Consider the following 24,648-nt stretch of genomic DNA (forward strand, 5'->3'; position numbering starts at 1 on the left):
ACTACATCTTTCATCTTTTCCCAGTTAGGGGTCTCCACAGCAGATCACCTGTCCGCTCATGATCCGATGAAGCAATATTAAACTTTAATAGGAAACTGATAGGCACAGCAACACTTCTTGTCAAGGAAGTATTACATTTTTGCTTCTTCTAACAGCAGACACTGGTCATAATACAGATCTCAGATATGCATGCTTACAAATGGCTATACTGCCTCTGCAAAGAAGAAAAAAAAAAAAAAAAAAACAGACTAGGGTACTAAACCTCAGTAATGGAAACTGCATTATAAGAGAGTGCAGAACAAACACTCTGGTAATGTGTGTTCTTTTTAGTTTAGAGGTTCAAGCAGAGACTTAAAATCAAGTGAACTGGGTTTCAGTATTTTAGGCCTGGACATCTGAGAGCTGGCTAGGAAAAACAGGATCGAATGACTGGGGTTGGCTCTCTAGCTTAATTTACTTAGAGTACTCCCCTGCTGCAGTAGCAAACCCCTACCCAAATCTCCTCCCACCACAGTTGTCTTACTGACATCTAGGTTGAAGTAGCAGCCTCTAAGTTTCAGTGTGAATTTCCTAAAGTCTGAAACAGGGGCAGATTTTTAATATCACCCTTATAAACTCAAGGACAGACTCATAAAGGTTACCACAAAGTGTGTACACTGAGTTCAGTAACAACCCTGTTACAATGCTTGTGCTACCTAGTCAGTAATGTTGCACTGTGTACATATAGTGTACATTTTGTGGTAACCTTTACAATCCAGCCATCAGAAACTTTCTGTAGTATCAGGTTTTGTGTCTATGCATTTTCTAAACAGTATAAAATCTGAAAGTCAGAAAGTTGTTGGAATAACATGTTTTGTGTCAAAATGCATTTTCTGAAGTAGGGGCATATGTTAAATATAGCTCTTATAAACTCAGAAAGTTGCTGGTACAAACAGGTGTCAGCATGCATTAAATCAGCACTAGTGAAACTTTAAATGCAATTTTACAGCAGGGCATGCCTACATATGCATAGCCCTGTCTGGGGGGGGGGTTACTGTACGTAAATTATGCTCTCTCCTACATCAGTGGGGGAGGAGTATGCCTTTACACTTAAGCATCCTTCCATAGTGAAGGCCAGTCTAGGAAGCGTGTGTGTGTGTGTGTGTGTGTGTGTGTGCGCTTGTCTAGGTTTCTGTCTGCCTGGTGGCCTGTGTGATGACTGCAGAGTGAGATGGAGCAACCATCATCATTACATCCCCTGGTCAGTATGAATACCACCTTGGTTCTCCCTTGAAAAGGGAACACTGGCCTAGTGGGACTAACCTGGACAACAATGAATAAATAAAAATAAATTAAAAAAATTTAAGAAAAATAAATATAAACGACAAGACAAATATTTAAGATACTTACAAAATATCTGATGTTCTTATGTTTCCCCAAGGGCACAACTCTGAACAGAAAACATAGTAAAAAAATAATAAATAAAAGGCAACTTATTGATGATTTTTACAATCCACGCTGAAATCTGCTATGGAAACTGCTATCTGCTAATTGCTGGTCATCACAGCTGTCTCAATGGTAAGATCTTTCACCCATAGCTGTGGGTTCCAGTACTCCATCCCCACCTTCTGTTGATGGCCTATGTGGCTTTGTTATGTTCTCTCCATGCCTGCATCATTTTTGTTTTTGAAAAGTTGGAGGAAAGTGAAACACCCATTTGATGGAGGGGCATCTCAAGTATTAAATTACCAAATTAAAAAAAACAATTATAGATATATAAATAAATAAATAAGTGTTAAAAATCTGCCTAAAAACATGAAATAAAGATGTCAGGTTTCAACAGGTGGCTCCAAAATCTGTGCATTACAAAATTATATACAGGCACTAAAAAGAGACAGAAGTGAACATGGTGGTATCAAGCAACAATTCTAAAATACAGAAAAAATAGTAGTTACATTAAAAAATAAGAAAAAAAGTCTTAAGACTACAACAGTTGCTGGGCAGAGTAGAATGAGAAAAGATGGAATATACAAGGAAGGTAGTAAAGATAAATGATGCTGAAAAGCCCTTGGTGATCTGGCTGAGCTAGACTAAAACAGACTAGGAAAAAAGGCAGTAAAGGCAAACAATCACTGCATCCTTAACCATACATTTCTAACTTAGGAAAATGTTCATGCTTGAATCAACACTGGATTGGAGGTCTTGTGCATAACAATTTTCTTTACATTACTTTTTAATATTTGAAAGTGATTAACCAAATGGGCTTTTTGATTTTTTTTGTATTTAATAAAGCTATACACTCTTGCAGTAAAATCAATGGAACAAAACAATAATATTATGTGTGCTTTGTTAGAAGGTAGTGTTAAACAAATTTTAAGTAAATTTTTAACTAATAGTTAACTTTGTTTTAAGACTCCTATGGAGAATGTTTTGGTTGGTGGGTAGGGGTTGATTAGGCTGGCTACTTAATTTGTAGCTTTTTAATTTGGATGTTTTAAATGCTATTAAGCTTTTGATTTTCATGTAGATGTGGACCTCATTGGTTAATTAGTTAATAGGAAGGTTAAGAGTGATTAATAATGTGGGTAATTTTTAGATTTTTTTGTCTGAAGAAGTAGTCTGGCTATGTAGGCAGACGAAAACCGCTTTCCAGTACAGTTCAGTGGTTTGGTGAATTTACTGGTGTTTTTGTATTAAAGTGTTCATTGGCTCAGCCTCCAGCAGTGCTTTTTTTCTAGTTTGTCTTTTTATTGTTTTTGTGAGCAGCTTGCCAATTTGTTAATGGCCATCCCGACTATTACATTTAATCCTGACACATTTAACCCCCCCAAAAAAATTTTTTTCACTGCTTCCATTTTTCTTAAATAAAATTTACAGGACAACCACCTGGACATAGTTTATACAGTGTGCTACTTGAGGCTAACGGTAGGAAAAACAAAGAAACAACACTCTCAAATGTATGCATATCTGCCTTTCCAAAATCTTAAGTTTTTGCTATTACATTTATAATATTACTTTAAATTATTTTTAGCTCATTCATCATTAAACACAAATACAACTTTAATATTTACTTAGTTTATCAGCCAGCGTAAAAGTTACATGTATATGTGGGCTGTGAAATGAATGGCAGAAAACAAAGGCGGCATTGACGACAGAGGAGTACTGTAACAACCTACCAATATAGGAAAATAGGAAAAACATCCAACATCAGACACCTGTGAAAATTGAGCTTGCTTTAGAACTGCCAAAACAAACATCCGTCCTCAATAAGTACAGGCTATCATTTTCTTTATTTAAATCTACATTACTAGCATCTTTACAGACATAAAATCTAGTACATCTTGCGGCTTTCCTTATTAACATTTGCTTAATTTTCATCTACTTTGTAAAGTGCTTTTTGATTAAGCACAATAAAAAAGCTGAGCCAAGGTGAGTTAATCCTACCTATCAGTAGTAAGCCATAACTATGAAACGGTCTAGAATTTTCTAGCAAATTTCTCAGGAGAGTGTTTCATGATACTTAACAGAATTCACTTAGTTGGTGATTTCAAATATAAGAGACAGTCAGCTTTATCTTCATGCAATGTGTCTCAATGCATGAATCAAAAAAGTTTAGGGAGGGGGCACACACAAGTGACAGAAAGCTTCTCCATTCAAGAAAACACAGAGGTTTTACTTCTGGTATAATGATAAATCAATATAGATACATCTGAAAGCGTTACTACATTCCCTCTTCTAAGAGTCACTCACCCTTGAGGGGAAACAGTATAATGCAACATGACAAAATATCACTATGAAACGTTTGTGAAAATGTGCACATGGTAGCTATAATAAATGAACTTATGCCAGTCATCTTCTGACAGTACGTGCTAGCAGTTTCAGGGAATTATACATGGATAGTCAACTACAAGGTGCACTCAAGACTGACATTCTATAAAAGATTTAAATGCAGGGCAACTACTAAAACAATGGAGTCAATCTGGGATTCCTGCATCCAGCAGGTCCAGTCCTAGGGAGGCCATAGGTTTTTAGGTGCCACAACATTAGGGTTTCCATTGCCATTTTATCCAGCAATCATCATCGTCCTGGAAATAAGCTGGGGGAAAGGAAGGCCTACTGCATGATGTACTAAGTGAATATAGAACAGTCAGGGGGCCATCTCCCATTGGATTCATCATCTCCAAACTTCCCCAAATGCAAAATTATCTGAAGGAGGGTGGAGAATAAATTTCCTCATCCTCATCAATATCCAAAGTTTGCAACTCCTGGGGAGTTAACAAGCTTTCATTTGCACTTCCTATCCCTTCTCAGAGCTAACAGATCTGAGATAGAAGAGACTGGGATATGTCCAGATATGACAGCGGCATTTCACAGAATACTCCCAACTCGTCTGTCATGATCACTGACAGTGGATGCCAAGTGCTAAACAAGTCCATGTTAATGAGCTAATATTGTCTACTGCCCAGATGACTAAGGGAAGAGAGTTCACCATCAAGGGCAATGTTCAGGATTGACACTCAGCAACTCTGTGGATAGTGGAATAGACATTCTAAACCATTCTTATAAACAGAGCTGCACACTTACCAGTGGCAGGTTGGAGTCATCCAGGGTATAATCACTAGTTATAGCAGTGCATACAGAAAACTGAAAGAAATCAACAATACTGTGACTCTTACCTATTTCAATAGGACTCCAACGGGCACCCTCTCAAGAAGCTTAACTGGAATTCCCTTGGACTACTCTAAATGGAAGCAACTTCCACCTACGACAGATTACCTAGTGCAGAATAAAGACAAGTCTGTAGCACAGATTACTATAAAAGGCTGAGAAAACTGTTCACCACAGCATACCTGGCATTAGTAGAAGTACCAGTGGACATGGCAGACCTGTCCTCCACTCCGCCTGATGAGTACCATCATTAAGCAGCGTAGTTAGGTGAGAACTATATCTTTTGCCATAGATATCTGAACTGTTGCAAGGAGGGCAATGATGTCCAGTCAAGCCTTACTCGCCCTGTAGCTGGTTTGCTGGTGACCTCCAACTGTTATTCTACTATTCACCCAGAACAGGGTGCAGGAAGACAATCAGTAGAAAAGCATACCGACATGTATTTGTCTAGTGGACATATATTACAGTTAATCCAAAAGAAGCAAATCACAACTGACATCCTGCAGCTTCCTATCCAACATAGCCTACTTCCATTACCCTACAGACACAAATGCCAGTCAAAGTAGGGTGCCACACGATAGAAATCAACGATCTATGGCTGATCATCACACTACCAAACATCATGCTAGGAATCATCAACAAGTACAGTTGTGTACACTTACCATAAATGTAGATGTTAGAGTGTATTCACTGTTGCAGTCATCACATTTGGGTTAGCCCTGCCAGGGTAGCCTTCAGTCGGCCCAAATATCAGAGGCGTAGTATTTCTGCGTCGGTTGCTGTCACTTCAGAACTGATGTCAGGTAGTCAGTAATATAAAGAAAGGCAGCCAACGCCATTACATCAGTTTTTCTTGCTCTGTTAGGAGCCCCCAAGTGGGAGCTAGGATATGGTGGGAAGAACCCCACCAGTAGAAAGTAAACACCAAAAAGTTCCTTGTAAGGAGAGAGAGGGAGAGATAGAGAAAAGAGGGATGGAGGGAGGCCAACCAGGACTGCAACAGTGAATACACTCGAACGTCCACATTTATGGTAAGTGTACACAACTGTACTACGTTCTTTGTGTTTTACTGTTGCAGTCATCACATTTGGTAACCCAAAATCACACAAAACCACAAAACAAAAACTCCAATGCGCAGTCCACTATCAATAAAGGCTTTCCTCCATAGTAGAAATGTAATTCCTTCAATAATCCACCGCAGTTCAGCAAAAATTACAAATTTTAATGAAAAAACAATAAAACACAGTAAAAAGCAACCAGATTGAGCACTTTCATCTCCTCCATTGAGACTACATTAGAATCTACATTTTTCCACTCACCCTCAGTTTAAATAATGGTTCCAGTTGTTTAATTAGTTAATTAGTTTTGAAATCCTATAGGCTGGCCATAAATTAATACAAATTTTAACTCTTTATTGCATGAAACCTTTCCAAAAAAGAGGTTGTTAAAAAAGTTATAAAAAGATACATTGTTTAAAACTCATCCAAAACAGTACAATAGGAAAAACATGACTTCCATCAGAAACTTGTTTTGTTAAAAAACATATGAAAAAATATTGTACACAATCTTGTAAATGAGATATGTCAACCTTAGATAGGTATAAAGTTTATAATACTTATAAAATACTGAGCTAAAGGTTCATTGTTGTTCCATTAAGTGTTCATATTAAAAAATCTTATTAGAAAATTCTTATTAAAAAATATTACACAAGTTCATTTTAAAAAATAAAAAATGATGTAGTATATAAATATTCTAATAAAATAATATATTGTAAATACATATATTACACCATAAAATAGAATAATGAGGTAAAATGAAATAAAATGTTATGCAAGATAAAATGAAATAAAATGTTGTATAAGATAAAATGGTGACCTTAGTGGTGATTCTTGGGGTCCTCTGACAAGATCTTGAGTGCAGGGTTGATGGATATGTGGTCATTTAGTCCATTATTCCCACATGCATCCAGTCTCAACTGCCAGATCATTTCCCTAAATTTGTTTCCCAGTCCCCTCCTCTCTCGTGCTTACCCACTTCTTCCAATATCCAAAATTTAAAAAATCAGCCTCCTTACACGTTCTGGTGTGTCTAAAGAGTGCATTTGTGTCATTCATCTTAGTGATGTCTCTTATGTTCATATATGCGGGCCCTTAAATTACGTTTGTTTTTTCCAATATAATATTTCCAACACTTATTACAATAACACAAATACACCACCCCCTTTGTTTAACAACTATAATATTTATTTCCCATCAACCGCCTATTTAGAGTGGGGAGGTCAAGATCTTTAGTCCCTGCTATAAATGAACATTGTGCACATCTACCACATTTGAATGTGCCATATTTAGTGCATGTTCCCCCTTTCAATTTTTGTGTTGTTTTTCTCTCTCAAATATATTTTTTTAAGTTCTTATTTTTCCTAAAAGTGTATCTAGGTGTTTGCTTAAACACATCTACTTTGGTGGGCATTCTACTGAACATTCCCCAGATCTCATTTATGCATCTCTTTATCCATCCCACACCATTAAAGTGTGTCAAAATTAAATAGGGCAGGCTCTTTTCTTTATCTTTGTTGTTACTATTTATTTCATCTACTTCGACACCCCTAGCGTTGGTCAGTAATGGTTTATATACAGTGTCCCATTTATTCAGTACAAACTCCTTGTTTTTCACAATCGTGTGGTCTGGGTATCCTCTCTCCTTGAACATGTTTTGGAAGATCTCCACTTCCTGTATTAGGTCAATTCTATCAGATGTCACCCTGGCCGCTCTAATCATTTGACCTTTTATTATATTCACTTTAGAATGGTAGGGGTGGTCGCTCGTAAAATGTAGATAGGAATTAGAAAAACAATCCTTCCTATATATTCTAGATTTATATTTGTTTTTAATATGATCCTTTATTATTTTTACATCTAGGTAATGTGTTTCATCTGTATTTATTTTGAATGTAAATTTAAGGAATTCTGTACTATTATTCATATAGTCAATGAACTCTTATTTTTTCTTTGCTTCCATCCCATAGAATGAAAATATCATCCAAAAAATCTATAATACCCGCTGATGAATTTGTAAAAAATCGAGTTGAAAATAAATTGTCTTTCCCAAAATAACGTAATATTTGCGTAAATGGGTGCACAGGCTGACCCCATAGCCACACCATCTATCTGATGGTATATGTCACCTTGAAAGTAAATATAATTATATTTCAGCACTAGTTCCATATTCTCTAAAACCAATTTAAAATCATCCGGTGTTAACATTTTCATTTCCACTAACATTGTTTCAAACCAATCAAGCCCTGTATTGTGTGGAATAACTGAAAATAAATCGTTTACATCAACAGTCACAAAAATTGTGCTTTCCTTGTAGGGTTTGGACCAATCTGGTTGCTTTTTACTGTTTATTGTTTTTTCATTAAAATTTGTAATTTTTGCTGAACTGCGGTGGATTATTGAAGGAATTACATTTCTACTACGGAGGAATGCCTTTATTGATACTGGACTGCGCATTGGAGTTTTTGTTTTGTCATCACATTTGGGTTGATTCTCAAAGCTGAAGAAAAGAGTGGAGGCAGTCAAGAAGACTGAAGGCTGGCTAGGATGCCCTGGAAGACTGCAGTGACAAAGCCTGCCCTGGATTTGGAGAAGATAGGCAGTTGGTAATGCTTGGTGAAGGTATGAACAGATGTCCATGCTGCAGCCTCCTTGATGTCCCTGGTGGAGACCCCTCTGAGGAAAGCTACAGAGGTGGAGGTTTCTCTGGTAGAGTGTGTCCCGACTCCCTTAGGGGGAGGTTTCCCGTATTGCTTGTAGCAGATGGATGCAGTGTGCTATCCATTTGGAAATGGTTTGTTTGGATATGGCTTTGCCCTCTGCTCCTGCAGCAAAGCTAACCAACAACTCATCAGTCTTTCTGAATGGATTTAGTCCTGTCTAGATAGACTCTGAATTGTCTGTGGATATCTAAAGTGCAGTATCCTTTCTCCCTTGTTTTGTGGGTTAGGGAAAAAGGTGGGTAAATGAATGGATTGGTCGAGTCACACTAGACACCACTTTTGGCATGAAGGATGGGTTAGTCCTCAGGGAGACCCTGTCAGCATGGAAAATGAAGAAGGGCTCTACAGCCATTAGTGCTTGTAGCTCGAACACTCTTCTTGCTGAAGTGATGGCCAGAAGCAAGGTCGTCTTCCATGAGAGAAACTTTAACTCTACTGAAGCTGCTGGTTCAAAGGGGGGCAGGGTGAGCTGTTGCAACACAAAGAGTCCCAAGCTGGGTTAGGTGCTCTTCTGGGTGGCCTCAAGTTGCTAGCCCCTCTTAGGAACAGTTTGATGGGAGGGTGTGAGAAAAGAGGTTGCTCAGTGCTGAAATGAGCAGAGATAGCAGAAGCATGAATTTTAATAGAGGATAATAATAGACCACAGTGCAGTAGGTCAGATAGGTAATCCAGGATGAGAGGTAGGGAGGGTTGTGGCGTATCGGCTCCCTTACCCTGGATCCAGGTGCAGAACCTTTTCCATTTGTCAGCATAAGACTTTCTAGTGCTAGGACGTCTGGCCTCACGTATAACATCTAGAACCGGTTTACTGAGATTGGCACCTTGTACAGTGGTCAGGGAATAAGCCAGGCTGCCAAATTGAGGTTCTGCAATTGGGGATACACGAATTCTCCTTCCCTCTGGGTCAGGAGTGTTGGAATCTGAGGGAGATTCTATGGTGGCAGAGGTGACATGCTGCAAAGCAGTGGGTACCAGTGTTGGCGTGGCCAGTCTGGGGCAATCAGGATAGCCCTCTGTTTTTCCTCACTTATATTGAGCATATTGAGCAGTACCCTGGTAATAAGATAGACTGACCCAAGGGAAGGATAGAGCATCCACTTTCCAGGCCCTGCAGTGAAGCTCCCTGGTGCAGAACTTGTTGAGCTGATGGTTGGAGTGGGAAGCAAAGAGGTAGAACTTCGGAGTGTCCCATTTCTGAGTTATAAGGGTGAAGGTTCTTTGGTCTAGCTGCCACTTGTGCGGGTCCATAAGATTTCTGCTTAAGTTGTCTGCCAGAGAGTTTAGAGAGCCTGGCAGGAATTGTACTAACAGGTGTAGCTGCATGGCTGAGACTGTGTGCCAAAGGGTCATGCCGAGCCTGCACAGAGAATAGGAGCGAGCCCCTCCCTGCTTGTTGATATACCACATCACAGTGGTGTGGTCTGTTTTGATCAGTAGAGCCTCTGGGGAGAAAAGGGGTCTGAAAGCTGTCAATGTGTGCTGGACAGTTAACATCTTTTTGGTTGATGTGCAGATGTATTTCATGTGGGCTCCATTGGCCCTGTATGCACATGTCATCCAGGTGTGCACCCCAGGCATAGTCTGATGAGTCTGTGGTGAGGGTCCGGGCAGCGTGGGGTTGTGAGAAGGGTAGTCCCTTGTTGTGGTAGCATGCTGCTGTCCAAAGAAAATCTTTCTTTAGACAAGGTATCATTGGTATAAGAGTTTCCACTTCTTGACAGTGTTGACACCAAAGGCTTTTTAGGTACCATTGAAGTTTCCTCGTATGCAGTCTGGCATATGGAATGAGTAGAATACAAGAAGCCATGAACCCCAGAGCTTGTAGGATTTTCCTTGCGGATAACTGGGGTTTAGTGGCTAGTTGAGAGAAATAGGCTGTCAGGTAAGTTTGCTTTTCTGGTGCAAGGAATGCCATCTGGGATGCTGTGTCCAGGCTTGCTTCCAGGAATATAATTTTTGGGTGGGTACTAGTTTGGATTTCTTTTCATTGATAGTGTACCCTAGGGAGGTCAGTAGGTCCTTTATAAAGGCCAGGTGCTTGAGCAGCTTTTCCTGACCGTCTGCCTGAATTAGGCAGTCTAAGTATGGGTAAATTTGAATATTTCTTTGCCTGCAAAAAGCAATGGCGGGAGCCAGACATTTGGGAGCAGTAGATAAGCCAAAAGGAAGTGCAGAGATCCTGCACTGAAACGTAGATATTTCCTGCAGGATTCCCTGATTGGGATGTGTAGGTAGGCCTCTTAAGTCTAGGGTGGCTAGCCAAGCATCCTTGGAGAGTATAGGCAGTAGCTGAAGGGTGAGCATTTTGAATTTTGATATCACCAGGAAGGTATTTAGAATGGATAGATCGAGGATGGGATGGCCAGGTGCCCTCTTTTCTGGGTACCAGGAAGAGCCTGGAGTAGAAACCTTAGCCTATCTGTTCTGCAGGAACATGCTCTATTGCCCTCAGAGAGCAGGGGAAAGGACTTGCTTTTTGGCCTCTATCCACTGGTTTGGGGGAAGATCTGGGAACCCTTTTGTGGTTGGCAGAGTGTGGAAAGAAAATTTGCATCCCTGGGACACTATGTGGAGAACCAAGCAGTCAATGGTAATGGTGGTCAGGTGCTTGCCTGGAAGAAAAGTTTTCTTCCCAGGGGCAAGTGCAGGTGGGCAGAGGGAGGGGGGTGGAAGTGTAGAGTCATTGTGAGTTCTTACCATGAGAGGGTGGCTTTGCACTTCCTGGTTTAGAAGTGAGGGTACTCCATTGCTTTGATCTCTGCATTCCCTGTGGCTGTTGTCTGGGGGGTCTGCTTCCCCGGGGTCTGGGCTGAACTGACCTGGAAAGGGCAGGAAAGGACCAGAGCTTGGAGGGGCAATGCCTACTGAACCTGGGTGGCTGGACCTGCAGGAAATCCTTAACTGTCTGCATAGATTTTGCTTTTTCTTCCATATTTTTAAGACCTCCTCTGCCTTGGTGACAAATAAGTCGCCTTTGTGCAAGGGTGCATCCAAAAGTTTAGATTTGACATTGTCTGGCAAGGGCTGTTCCTTAAGCCAATCATGCCTTCTAAGGACAGAACTGGTGACTGCTGCCCTGGAAGATATTTCTAGGGCATCAAAACCACACAGTGTAAGGTGTGCTTAGTTACTTGATTTGCAGAATGCATTAACTCTTGTAACTCTTTCTGCACAAGCAGGAAAATATGATATTTTTTGTTTGAGTTCCATGGTATGCTGCTGAAATTTTAGCACATGGAACTGACAATTTAGTGCTCTAACAGCAAGAGTAGCAGAGGTGTATACTTTTTATATACCCCATCTGTCTAATACTCGGGAATCCCTATCTGAGGGTGTAGGATTCTTGGCAGAAGTTGCTTTAATTCCTTTGGACCCTTGGGAGATAACCTCAGGGTCAGCAGTAGGATTTTTGAAAAGAAATTTGTGAGTGTCAGGGACTGTAATATCCGTCAGGTTTCCTGGGAGTAGGAGGGAGGGTGTCAAGAGTCAAACTAGAGTTCATGAAAACATCATCTACAACATCCAGGACAGGAGGAATGGCCATGAGTCTGTGCTGTGGAAAATCTAAGAATTCCAAGTGTCTCTTTTTAGACAGAGGGTAGTCCTGACATTCCCATTGGAAATTCTCCCTTAAAGTATGAAGGGTTTCCCCAAAGGAAAAATCCTCGGGTGGAGAAGCTGAAGGAATGGATTCCTCTGTATCAGAATCCTCATAAGCAGAGAGGGGTTGCATATCTTCTTATTCAGAGGCATCACAGTTATCGGACTTCTGTTCAGATAAAACTACTGTGGACAAATCTCTTTCGTTTGGAAGGGGCGGTTTGGCTTCCCCTGATCAGCATTATAATGTCTTCCACCATTTTAAGCATTTGAGACTGAAGTAAGGAAGCAGGTGCCTGAGATGGAGTCATCAGTTTCTTGGGTGTGGTTCGTACCCTGGGCCTTAGAAACTCGGTAGTTTTCAAAAAAAACAGTAGATGTGAAAGAAGTCATCAGTTTGTATTGAGAATCGGTAGTGCGAAGTACTTCCATGGAACCCGGTGCCTGCTCAGCGGCTCCAGACCTGTCCAAGGTAGAGACAGCCGCAGGATCCTTAAATCGATAAAGAGTTTTGCGGCATACCGGACTCCGGGTCTCCGTAGCGGCCTGCGAATCCACAGAATTGAGCATCAGGGGCTGCGAAAGCACCTCACTGAGGACTGGAGAACTGACGACTAGCTTAACGGAAGCATCGTCGGTAGGTTTGGACCTGTGCGGTCTGTCTCTGTCTTTATCCTTATGTTTTTTCAGAAGATCTGCGGTCGGATGACTTGCCAAAGCCATATCGGAAATAAAGGACGGAGAGGGAAAATATCTAGCTACAATAAGGGCCCAACGACGTATAGTTCTGGCGTTGAGCAAAGCACAAAAGCGACAGTGGGGGACATTGTGGTCTGGGCCTAAGCAAGTGACGCAGTAAGAATGAAAGTCTCAGTGTGGTATTTGCTTTCCACAGGCTAGACAATTGTTAACTTTTTCTGACATTGGTTAGAGCAAGACATTGGTTAGAGCAAGAAAAAAGGATCACCAACAGGGTACTTAGCTTTAGAAGACTTCAACTTCAATTCGGAAAACGAAAAACTCAGGTACTGGCCGACCGGCACTCGTACGAACTGCTTCTGCTTCAGGCTCCTCAGCAAGAAAGACTGAGGTAATGGCGTTGGCTGCCTTTCTTTATACTACTGACGACCTGACGTCAGTCCTGAAGTGACAGCAACCGACGCAAAAATACTACACCTCTGGTATTCAGGCCGACTGAGGGCTACCCTGGCAGGGATAACCCAAATGTGATGACTGCAACAGTGAAACACGAAGAACATCTGCTAAGGCAACAACACATGTTGTAAACTATGACAGTATTTAAAACAAAATTCTTTTTTGAGGGGGCAAGACTAGGCCCTCACTCCTACACCAATACAGTAACTCCATGAATGCATACACTTTGGATTATGGAGAAACTTCCCCACTCCCATGGTTACACAATCTTGCTAATGTGAGTCAATTAAACTAGAACCCAGTATTCCTGTTTTGAATACAGACAGTGTGATCATACCTAGGAGACGTAATGAGCAAGGTGCAAGTATAGTGTGTATGATTACCTTGTTGTCCTCATCCATACCCTGCATCGATTCTGCTTGTGTTCTGCTCCTACGACTGGTGGACACCCAGCAGCTGCTAATGGTGGTTGCAGCTTGGTCCAGCCAGTATCCTGCTTCACATACTGATTTCAACACAATCCTTTCAGTCACATCAACCCCAGTCCCTCACTCTTACATACATACCACACACCATGGAAATGTACACATACTGTACATCTGTAAGTGATTCACAGGTAGAGGAATGTTCATCACATTCTTTGACTGGCAGCTTCAGTGTGCATCACTAACCTCCTATGATCACTCCGGCTGTACTTTTTGTTTTGGGGACAGCCAACCGTGGATATATTGCTAGGCCATCATATGCATAACTTGTTGATGGCATGGTTGCAGGTGGCCTCTGCTCCTGTCTACATCATCACTCTGTCAGCAGCATATATCCTGGGAGTAAGAAATCTGTATAGCATTCATTTGCATGCATGTGACAAAGTGCACCCTCTTTTTTTTACTCTGATGTGCACCATCTTAAGTTCATAATGTTGTTTCCCACTCCAGAACTGTACAGTATCTCAGTGTACATAATGTCACCTGCCTAATCTATTGACACCCCTCTGCACTTTGGTAGTCACTCTCCTTAGGGCTTTCAATTATAAAGCTGCACTCCCTCAAAAACACTCCCACTAACCAACATGCATATTTACTATTAATGTTGTACAGGGTGTCCTTGGCAGCCTACTCCATTGATTGCGATGATCATGCCTCTCTACACACCTATAGATAGCTACAACTGAAGTAAATGACCACTGAAAAGTGTGCTGTTGCTGACGCAGTTGTCAATGAACTGAGTTTGCAAATAACATGCATCAGTTAAAGTTGCACTCAGAAAAGATGGCCACTTGGTCTCACAAATAAATACTGTTCAAAGCATTCCTCACACTGAAAAAATCATATACCCACTCTTTATAGAAAATTAACATCGTCCAGCTTGGCAGTTTGGCACATTCTAATGCTCCAATAGGTCAACTGGTGGTGTCTACTAATACAGACACATTCTTGAAACAGTTTGAAATGCTCTAGTAAAATATTTTAGACAACAGATCTGGACATTATGGTATAAAATATACTCAGATTATGTGTTTTTTAGATGCAGAGTTACTGAAACAGCTGAACTTTGGAGTGACAATTCACAATTCCTGATAAAGGTTTGTATACATTTTAAATGCCTGAAAACATTACTCTTGTACAAATACAATAGTTTTAGGTCTCAACAATAACATGCCTTCACATATTATGTATGAACATACTGAGAAAAAGTAAAATGTGGACACTTGTTGCCAAGTTAAAGATTTACGCTGAAGATGCAGTATTTATTGATTTATTTTACACTTGTTGACCGGGCTAGTCTAGCTGGATATATGTACATTTTCAGTAGAGGCCCACGGAGAAAAGCTCCAAGCAATGGCAGAGACAAAATACAATACATAGTAATAGTTCCAAGAAAGACAGTATATAGTTTATAATTGAGGTTCACTTAGACTTGAACAGAGCAGTATAGTAGGATATGCTAAAATCAAATACATATAGCAAGCATTTGAGAGATAGCAATCAATAGAAATAATTAAAAAAGTATGAATGTATATTAAATTCTGAAAGACAGGACATGATTAAGTCTTCATTTTGTTTAAGAAATACCATAAAACACTAGTTTCAAATCTTTTCCATGCAGACTGCTTCAGCAGACTATACCCCTTCTAACACAGTAAATGCCTTTGAATGAAGAAGTCACAAACTGCCCACACTGTCTCTACCAAGACAGTTCAAAAATTGATTGCTTTCGCACACAGACTGACTCCCACTCTCCAAAATGACTATTTTCTGACTGAGTGCTGGATACCCTTATGACATTTGACTGTGAGCAAATGAAAAAAATTAAATTCAGGTCACAGTCCAACCACACACACTGCTTCTGATAATCCAGATGGATAATCAGTTGCTTCCATACAAAGATAATCTCCCCAAACCCCAAAAAGCACCTCCGATGTACATCTGTAATCAACTGAAAGAAAATCAGGACACAGCAATACATTTCATCTTGTTTCTGTCTCAGGTGTGTGTGTGTGTGTGTAGGCCTGAGGAGAGGGGACTGTAGCTGGTACATCGCTCCAGTGCCGGTGAAGCTCAAGGGGGACCAATGAAGCCCAAGAAACATCACAAAAACCGAAACGTGTCATCTCGACTCTCAAGAAGGAGACGTTCTTAGAAACTAAGACAAAGAACGGCGCAAGAACTTTCGCATACAAGATCGTAAAGCGTTGAGGGAGCGTGAAGCAATAGGTCATGACAATGATAAAATACTTTTGAAGTTTTGAGTGACATAAGATGGAGCATTCAAGAGTCAACGATTAAAGACTTGTGAAAGTGACCATCAAAGAGTGTTCTCACGTGTTCATTCCTACTAGCTTCAAACTTATTGCTCGGATTACTCCTGCTTGCTTTCCTGCCGAATCCCGGGAGGAAGAAAAAAATGGGACATGAGCCGATTAATCATGGACTGCAAAGAAGACTTTACAGGAAAGCGAAGGAAGAAATAATTCCACAGGTAAAGTTCCCTGTAAATGCAGCATAAAGCACCCACTGACATTGCGTGCCTTTTTGTCTAAGTTAATCGAGAGATTTGAGACTATTAACAGCTTGACGGTTAGCAGAAATCAATAGCAATATTGTCCTAACTTTCGAGCCACTAACAAAATTCTCGATAGCAATACGGCAAATTTCTATGTTCTATATTTCATTTCAGGTACTGGCCTTAAACATGTCATCTCAAAAATCTGGAGCTCAAAAACGTAAAGAAAAACAAAAACGTGATGAAATTAATAAAAAAGGACTGCAAACACTCAAGTTGGCGTTAAATGCAAAACGAGAGAAAATGACAAAAATGAAACTTTAGATTTAGAACAAGGTGAGCCAAACGCAGAACTGAAACAAAGGACAGAATCTTATGAAGCCAGTTTGGATTTATATCAAGTAAATCTTAATGTGATTCTTGCACAAAAGGTGGCTAACGCAAATGTGGATTTGGAGGATATGAGAGAAAAGGAGATTTGAAGGAACAAGGAGCTGGCCGACCGGCACTTGCGAACTGCTTCTGCTTCGGGCAAGAAAGACTGAAGAAAATGGCATCGGCTGGTTCTTTTATACCCCTGTCGCACTGACGTCAGGGAAGAAGCGACGACAACCGACGCCGGACCTAGACTTTGGAATTCGGCCGACCGAGGACCCGCCTGACGGCAGGAGAACCCATCTGTTATGACTGCAGCTGTATGCACGATGAACATCTGTGTTATGAAAGGTCATATTGGCAATCCTAAAACATTTCCCAAACATATGAATAACCAAGTTTTTCCAGAAAGCATACTAACATTTCGAAACTTGAATGGTGAGCAACATGTCCAAGATTGGCTTGTCTGGAGTGATGTTAAACAAGCATTATATTGTTTTCCCTGCCGATTATTTTGGAACAGTCTGTGTTGCAACATTAGCTCCACATCCAAGTCTATGCTTGCATCATCATCAGAATGGTCAGCTGCTGGAAAGTGGCGAAAATTATGTAGTCGCATCCCAGAACATGAGAGAAGCAGTCATAGGCAATGCTATCTGGCTTGGCGAGAATTAGAAAGACGCCTGTCTTCTGATAAGGGCATTGAAAGTCTCTTAAAGGCATCAATTGCAACAGAATCTGTCAAGTGGTACAACATTATGAAACGAATCACTGATGTTATACTATTCCTTGGAGAATGTGGGATTGCTTTGCGTGGTAGTTCACAGCGCATTGGTGACAAGGACAATGGAAATTTTTGGGGGCTAATAGAGTTGTTGTTTCATTGAGATCCAATTCTTAAAACATGTGTTGCAAGTTAGAGAGTCACAAGAAAAGGGGGAATGACTTCAAGTGCATTATCTCTCTGCTGATTCTCAAAATGAGTTAATTGCTGAATGTTCTGAACTTGCGAAAACATATTTTGCAGGACAGAAAGACTGCAAAGTACTTTGCAGTGATAGTTGATTCCACATCGGATGCATCTCATGTTGAGCAGACAACATTCCTGCTACGTTTGAAACTGTAGAAAGATTTCTGAAATTTGTTGACTGCAGTGACAAAACCGGATCTGACATAGCACAGATGATTGTAGATACATTGAACGAACATGATATTCCACTCTCTGATTGCCGAGCACGCAGGGTTATGACAACGCAACATGTCGGGAAAATATAAAGGTGCACAAGCAAGAATACTTCAGCAATGTTCAACAGCTATATTTTCTCCATGCGGATGCCACACACTCAATTTGTGTGGAAATGATGCTGTAGAATGTATTCCTGAAACCATAACATACTTTGGAACTATACAAACTGTTTAGAACTTATTTAGCTCTAGTCCATAATAGATGGAAAATTTTGCAGAATTGTATTGGCTGTTATCCTCATGGCATATCTAGCACACGGTGGTCATACCATGTTGAAAGTGTGAAGCCCTTTGTAGCCCATTTGCCTAGCATAAAATTAGCATTAGAAGACCTCTAGAAGCTGCACCTAACTGCCAAAACAAGAACAGAGATTAATGGAGTTTAGTCTTATGTGACATCATTCGTGTGTGTGACAATGTCTGTTGTATGGTACAAAATATTAGTTCCAGGTGATATCTGTAACAAAGTTAACCAATACAGAAATGCAACACTGGATGTTGAAGTGTCCAACATAAAAATCTTTATTTCAGAACTGACAGATCGCTGCAACAGCTGGAAAAGTATGTGGAGTGAAGCTAAGCATGTTGCTTCCAATTTACACCATCTGGAAGTCGTGGTGACGCAAAATGCAAAAGGAGGTTCCATGGTGAAGATGCCAAATTGTCACAGCAACATGAAACGGACGACTCCCCTGAAGAAGCGTATTTCAGAAAGTCTGTTTTCTATGTAATGGATAATGTTACTGGGGACATTCTGTTCGTTTCAATGCTGTAGTGAACATTTCTGAGAAGTTCAGCTTCCTCTGGAAGTACCTAACAATTCCTGTAGATGAGCTTAAAGAAAAAAAATCAAAAATCACTGGCAAATCAATATCCTGCTGATATCAGTGAAGATCTTTAATGGAGATGAGTCATCTGCCAGCTGTTCATCGATCAAATTTTGGAGTGAACCAGCTGAGCCCATTGGAGCTGCTGAACTGATTGAAAAAGTACAAACTGGAAAGACTCTCTCCAAATGTGTGTCTGTCTGTATATTCTGTTGACAATTTCTGCCACTGTCACCTCTGCAGAGTGCTCACTCAGCAAGCTAAAGCTGGTAAAACATTTTCTAAGATCCACTATGTCACAAGCGTGACTAGTAGATTTGGCAAGACTCAGTAGAGTCTGCTCTAGCAAAACAGATTACTTCTGATTATGTAATTCAGAGTTTCGCTAGGAAAAATGCCTGGAAAGCACCTTTGTTCAGCAGACAATAAATGCTATTATAAACGTCTTTTACTATTATAAATATATTACTTTATTATTACATTTATACCTATACATACTTATCTAAAATGTATCAATGTAATCTACGACTGATATAATTAGAAATAATAATATGCACACTTACATGTGCGTGTAGAATTTTGTACAAGGGCCCACACATCTTCTTTGTACCAGGGCCCGGAGTTTCTCTCGGCGGCAGTGTGTGTGAGTATTATGTACATGGTTATAATTCACTCAGTTGACATTCATGTGCAACTAACTGAACCGGAGTGTGATTTTTTTGTAAAGGGAAGTTTTTGCAAATGACAGACTGGCAACTTTCTGTTAGACTAAGGTAAGTGGCTTTGTGGTATGACTGGGAGCTTACGTGTGTTTTAGGGTTATGGCCCGGTGGGGACAGATTAAATATGCATGAGTTACAGTTAGGGTTATGGTCCAGTGGGGACAGATTAAATATGCATGAGTTACAGTTAGGGTTATGGTCCAGTGGGGACAGATTAAATATGCATGAGTTACAGTTAGGGTTATGGTCCGGTAGGATAGATTACATATGCACGAGTTACAGTTAGGGTTGTGGTCCGGTAGGATAGATTACATATGCACGAGTTACAGTTAGGGTTATGGTCCGGTAGGATAGATTAAATATGCATGAGTTACAGTTAGGGTTATGGTCCGGTAGGATAGATTAAATATGCATGAGTTACAGTTAGGGTTATGGTCCGGTAGGATAGATTAAATATGCATGAGTTACAGTTAGGGTTATGGTCCGGTAAGGGGCTAGACTTAGTCTCTGTGTGTGTGTCTCTGTGTGTGTCTCTGTGTGTGTCTCTCTGTGTGTGTCTCTGTGTGTGTCTCTCTGTGTGTGTGTCTCTGTGTGTGTCTCTCTGTGTGTGTCTCTCTGTGTGTGTGTCTGTGTGTGTGTCTGTGTGTGTGTCTGTGTGTGTGTCTGTGTGTGTGTGTCTGTGTGTGTGTGTCTGTGTGTGTGTCTGTGTGTGTGTGTCTGTGTGTGTGTCTGTGTGTGTGTGTGCCCAAACTGTCTTGTATAGTGGTAGCATTACTGAAAGTTTTTATACAAGGTGCACAATTATGGTTAAAGGCAGGGTAAGCCTCCTGCTCCTCCTTAGTAATGCATGCTAACCCTAACCCCAACCCTAACTGTGCACCTTACTTGAAAAAAAAACTCTAACACTACCACTATTCAGACAAATTTGAGCTGAATGGTTGGTAGGGTTACGGATAGTGTATTCAAAAAGAAAATTAATTTGTTTCTTCTTTAATGTTCTAAATAGCATTCATTTGTGTTGTCAACATAATGAATGGTTGACATGTTTTGGGTGATTTTTTTTGTGTTAATATTTAACATGTCGAGAATTCATTAGTTAAATTTTATATACAAATATACATATAAAACACACACAGTGATGCAACAAGCAGCCTTACAGATCTTGGTTCTTCAGAAGAAATTCTCCAGCTTGGTGCCTTCAGTACAGAGTCTACATGTCCTCACTGTGCTCGTGGATTTGTATAAGGTGCTCAGGTTTCCTCCCACATTCCAAACACATGCAGTTAGGTCCACCAAACTGCCCATAAGTATGTATGCAATGAGTGTCAGCCAGTATCCCTAAATACCCACGCGTACATTAGTGTGCTACACAAAAATCTACCATTGTTTGTCACCTCATTAATCCCTACATACTCAGTCGACTATCTGTATACACCAAGTACCTCAAGTAAGACGTTTGTGTACAACCTGCCAACTCCACTACTGATGAAACTGATACATTAGTAACAAGCCTGCTAATCCTGAAACACCATAAACACTGTATTTTAAGGGGGCGGGGGGTCAAGCCATTCTACAGCCCTACAACCCATTACATAAATACACAAACTCCATGCTTGTAAGACTGTGGAGAAGAAAGAAATGCCCTCAAGGGTGAAAATACTGCTCGTCCATACTGCAATATCACAGTATCCAAACAACAATGAAAACATGGATACTGTTCAATTCCAACAACCAGGAGTGGGGAGATTACAATGGATCAGATATCTGTCTCAAAATGGTCAATTTCTAATATCCACAGTGCACCACAAAGCCATGGTCAGAATTACAGTGATGCAGGATTTCTACTTGTGCATCAGTTGGTGTGTGTGTGTGTGTGTGTGTGTGTGTGTGTGTGTGTGTGTGTTTACATATAAAGTACGTGGTATCCTACTACCATTTCACGCTACTCTTTGTAGGACTATAGAGCTGCACAGGCATACACCTTGGTTGTTGTATCCCTGAATGCCTGCAGCTATATTCCTGATTGCACAGTCTACAGGGATACAGTATGTATTGCCACAGAACTATGCTATGTAGGGTTTTGGCACTACAGAGATATGTATCCCTTGAGTGACCAACTCTGAATATACATGTTAACAGATTTACAGTAAGAGGTACTATAGCCATGTCTCACAATGCCTTATGCAGGGTTATGGAGCTGCAGGGATCTTTTCCTGTGTCTGCAACTGTGTCACTTATCTGCAAACAGCAACATGTCTACAATTACACAGTACATGGTACCAAGGCACTGTGCCAAGCGGGGTTATGGTACTACAGGGACTTGTATTCATTGTGCGACTCTGTCTCTGTATATGCATGTTAAAAGATCTTGTCTCTGTATATGCATGTTAAAAGATCTACTGTAAAACGAGCCACAGGACAGTCTCATGCTACCCTATGCAGAGTTATGCTGCTGCAGACATCTGTTCTCATGTGACTATCTGTGAATAGCAACATGTGTGCATATATACTATGAAATTATGAAAAACCTATTACCATATGCCCCAATACTCACATGAATGTAGCTGTATCAATGAATAAGCACATACCTACAGATTTTAACACAGAACAGTGTATGCTTTGTGCTCACTGTTATACAGTTCATGAGCTTTTGGGATTCACTTTACTGTTATTACTTTAAAGAAGACACTAATCATTTTAGACACTAAAAGCAATTTGGAGTTGTAGTAGTCCAAAAAGGGGTGTTGCCAAATAACCTTATGAAAGTCAGTTTGGGTAAAAGGTTTCAAAAAGAAAACAATACACAGAGCCCCGATTCATTAGCATCAAAACAGGGGACAGAAGTAAAAAAATGTATGCTTTGAGAAAGCCCGGGGAAAAGTAAAAGCTCAACTTTTGTCTTAAAAAAAAATAAATAAAAGTGAACATTACTGCTGTTTTTAGAAGTTGCTGCTCTACCACAAGGTTTTTTAAGCATGTACTTAAAGGATAACAGTGTCAAGAGAGTCTGAAAGCTTGGTCAAGTGACTCGAAAGGGCTTATTTTCTGACTGCAACACACTATATTGAAACTTATGAACATGCTTTTCAGGACTATACAAGCACTGAATCAGGTGATGAGAGAAACTATGCTGTTTTTTTCCCAGCTTGTGTGCTGAAAACTGTAGGCTTGCATGTACTGCTTCAAGTAAAAGTTTATGCAGTTGAAGTGACCCTGTTTGTTAGGCTGAAATGAAACACCCCATCTTTCTGCCTGACAAGTTGAAGTGAAGCCATTTGGGTTTTTCCTGGGGGGGTAAAAAAAAAAACTTGTTGTGAGTTAGAATAAAATTCAGACTACACAATTTATCCTGCATAGGTTTGTGCCCTACCAGCAGTGTCTGTATTGAAGAGTATTTTAGGTTATGAGAAGCAACTTTGTCACAAGGTATACAGTAGGTAGGGCCACAGCACTGCATGCTGACCTAAGAACGGTTATGGTTTTACACGGATTTATACCTGTGTGTGCTACTGTAACCCTGAACACCCACTTCTATAGGTATACAGTATGTGATATAATAGTACTGTGCTATGCTGCCCTGGATGGGGCTATGGCACTAAAGGCACATGAACCCCCTTGTGTGACTGCACTCCTAAAAACCCATTATGTTAACAGGTATACAGTATTAGGATTCCTGTGCAAGGTTAAGAGGATACCTGTGCAAGGTTATGATGCTGCAGGATCTCTTCCTGCATGAATGACTGTATTCATGAATACTCCACAACTACAGGTAAATGAAATGTGGTACTACAGCACTGTTCCTTGCTGCCTCTGCACTAATACACTGCTGTAGGGACACAAACCTGTGTGCGAGCATATCTTTCACACTATGTTAACAGGTATACAATATAAGGTACCACAGAGAAATAGTGAAGGGTAACAATGCTGCAGGTGTGTGTGTGTGTGTGTGTGTGTGTGTGTGTGTGTGTGTGTGTGTGTGTGTGTGTGTGTGTGTGTGTGTGTGTGTGTGCATCTGTTTGTCTGTCTCCTTGAAAGCCCCATGTCTGCAGTAATACCAAATGTAGTACCATGGCATTCTCCCATGCTACCTGTGCAAAAGTATGCTGCTGTGGGAATATGTACCTGCTTAAGTAACTATAACGCTGAATGTCCATGCATTACATGTAAAAAAAAGTCTTGACCACATCCCTAGCAACTAAGTCCAATTAGCAGTTCAGGCTTCTCCTAGAGTTGACACTGGGAGAAGAAAAGCCCCGTCACCTTCCTATGGGGGAGAGATCAGGATGATGCGTTGGTGAGGAGCATCCTCTCTCCAGCTCAGGAGGAGGTCAGAGCTCAGGAAAGCTGCTAGACATGTCATGTGGGTAGGTCTGGAGGAGTCTCCAACCTAGTACTTACAGTGGTGATGCCACCAGGACCATAACTAATATGACAAAACCAGCATCATAAGGTGGTGCCAGCACTAGGGAGGCATTGCCATAACAGCTATAATCTGCAATATCTGCTGGTGGCTATGAGGACTCTCTAGCTCACTCCCTCACCTTCCATGCTGAAATGTCTCTACCACAGCTTCCTAACCAATTAGTAATGTACAATGTGTGGAAGGGGCAGAGATGGACTCACAGGAGCACCTCACCACCAAAGGTACATTCCTAATCAAAAAACAATAATAAAAACAGGGATAAAGCGTGGGACAACTGGCGCAAAACCAAAACCCCCTCTACTAGGCAAAAATTCCTAGAACTACGCAAAAGAACCAAAAAGCTTATAAAACAGGACAAAATCCAATACTACCAGTCTGCCCTTACCTCCTCCCAACATAACCCCAAACAATTATGGTCCTCAAACTCCATCCTCCACTCAGGTAAAGTAAGTACAACCACTCCTAACTTATCTCACTCCTCCGAAAATAGTGCTACCTCTTTCAACAATCACTTCACACAAACTGTACTATCACTAGCTAGTCAACACAACCCCCCCCCATAAACTAGAACCAACAAACTCCCAACTAGCTTCTCTTTCTTTCCTGTTCCAACCTCCAAAGTAAAACGACTACTAACTAAACTTAAAACCACCAGATTAGCAGCAGACAACCTCCCAGGTGAATACATTCAACTTGCAGCTGATGCTCTAGCCTACCCCGTATCACTCAGATCTCTGTCAGAAAGTTATGTTCCTACACTATGGAAAGTCTCACACATTTCCCCTACACAAAGGAGGCCCCTCCACAGATCTAACCAATTACCGCCCCATAGCTATTCTCTCGCCACTCTTCAAAATACTAGAGAGATGCATT

The 24,648-nt window shown here is 40.7% G+C and overlaps 1 protein-coding gene across 1 annotated transcript in view; it reads right to left on the bottom strand.

The window, feature by feature from the left end:
• RFNG (RFNG O-fucosylpeptide 3-beta-N-acetylglucosaminyltransferase) overlaps positions 1-24,648 on the bottom strand; it is a 437,995-nt gene that overhangs the window by 392,896 nt on the left and 20,451 nt on the right. The window lies entirely within an intron of this gene.

Source organism: Protopterus annectens, chromosome 4.part0 (genome assembly GCF_019279795.1).
Source record: "Protopterus annectens isolate FY-2018-M chromosome 4.part0, PAN1.0, whole genome shotgun sequence".
NCBI lineage: Eukaryota > Metazoa > Chordata > Ceratodontiformes > Protopteridae > Protopterus > Protopterus annectens.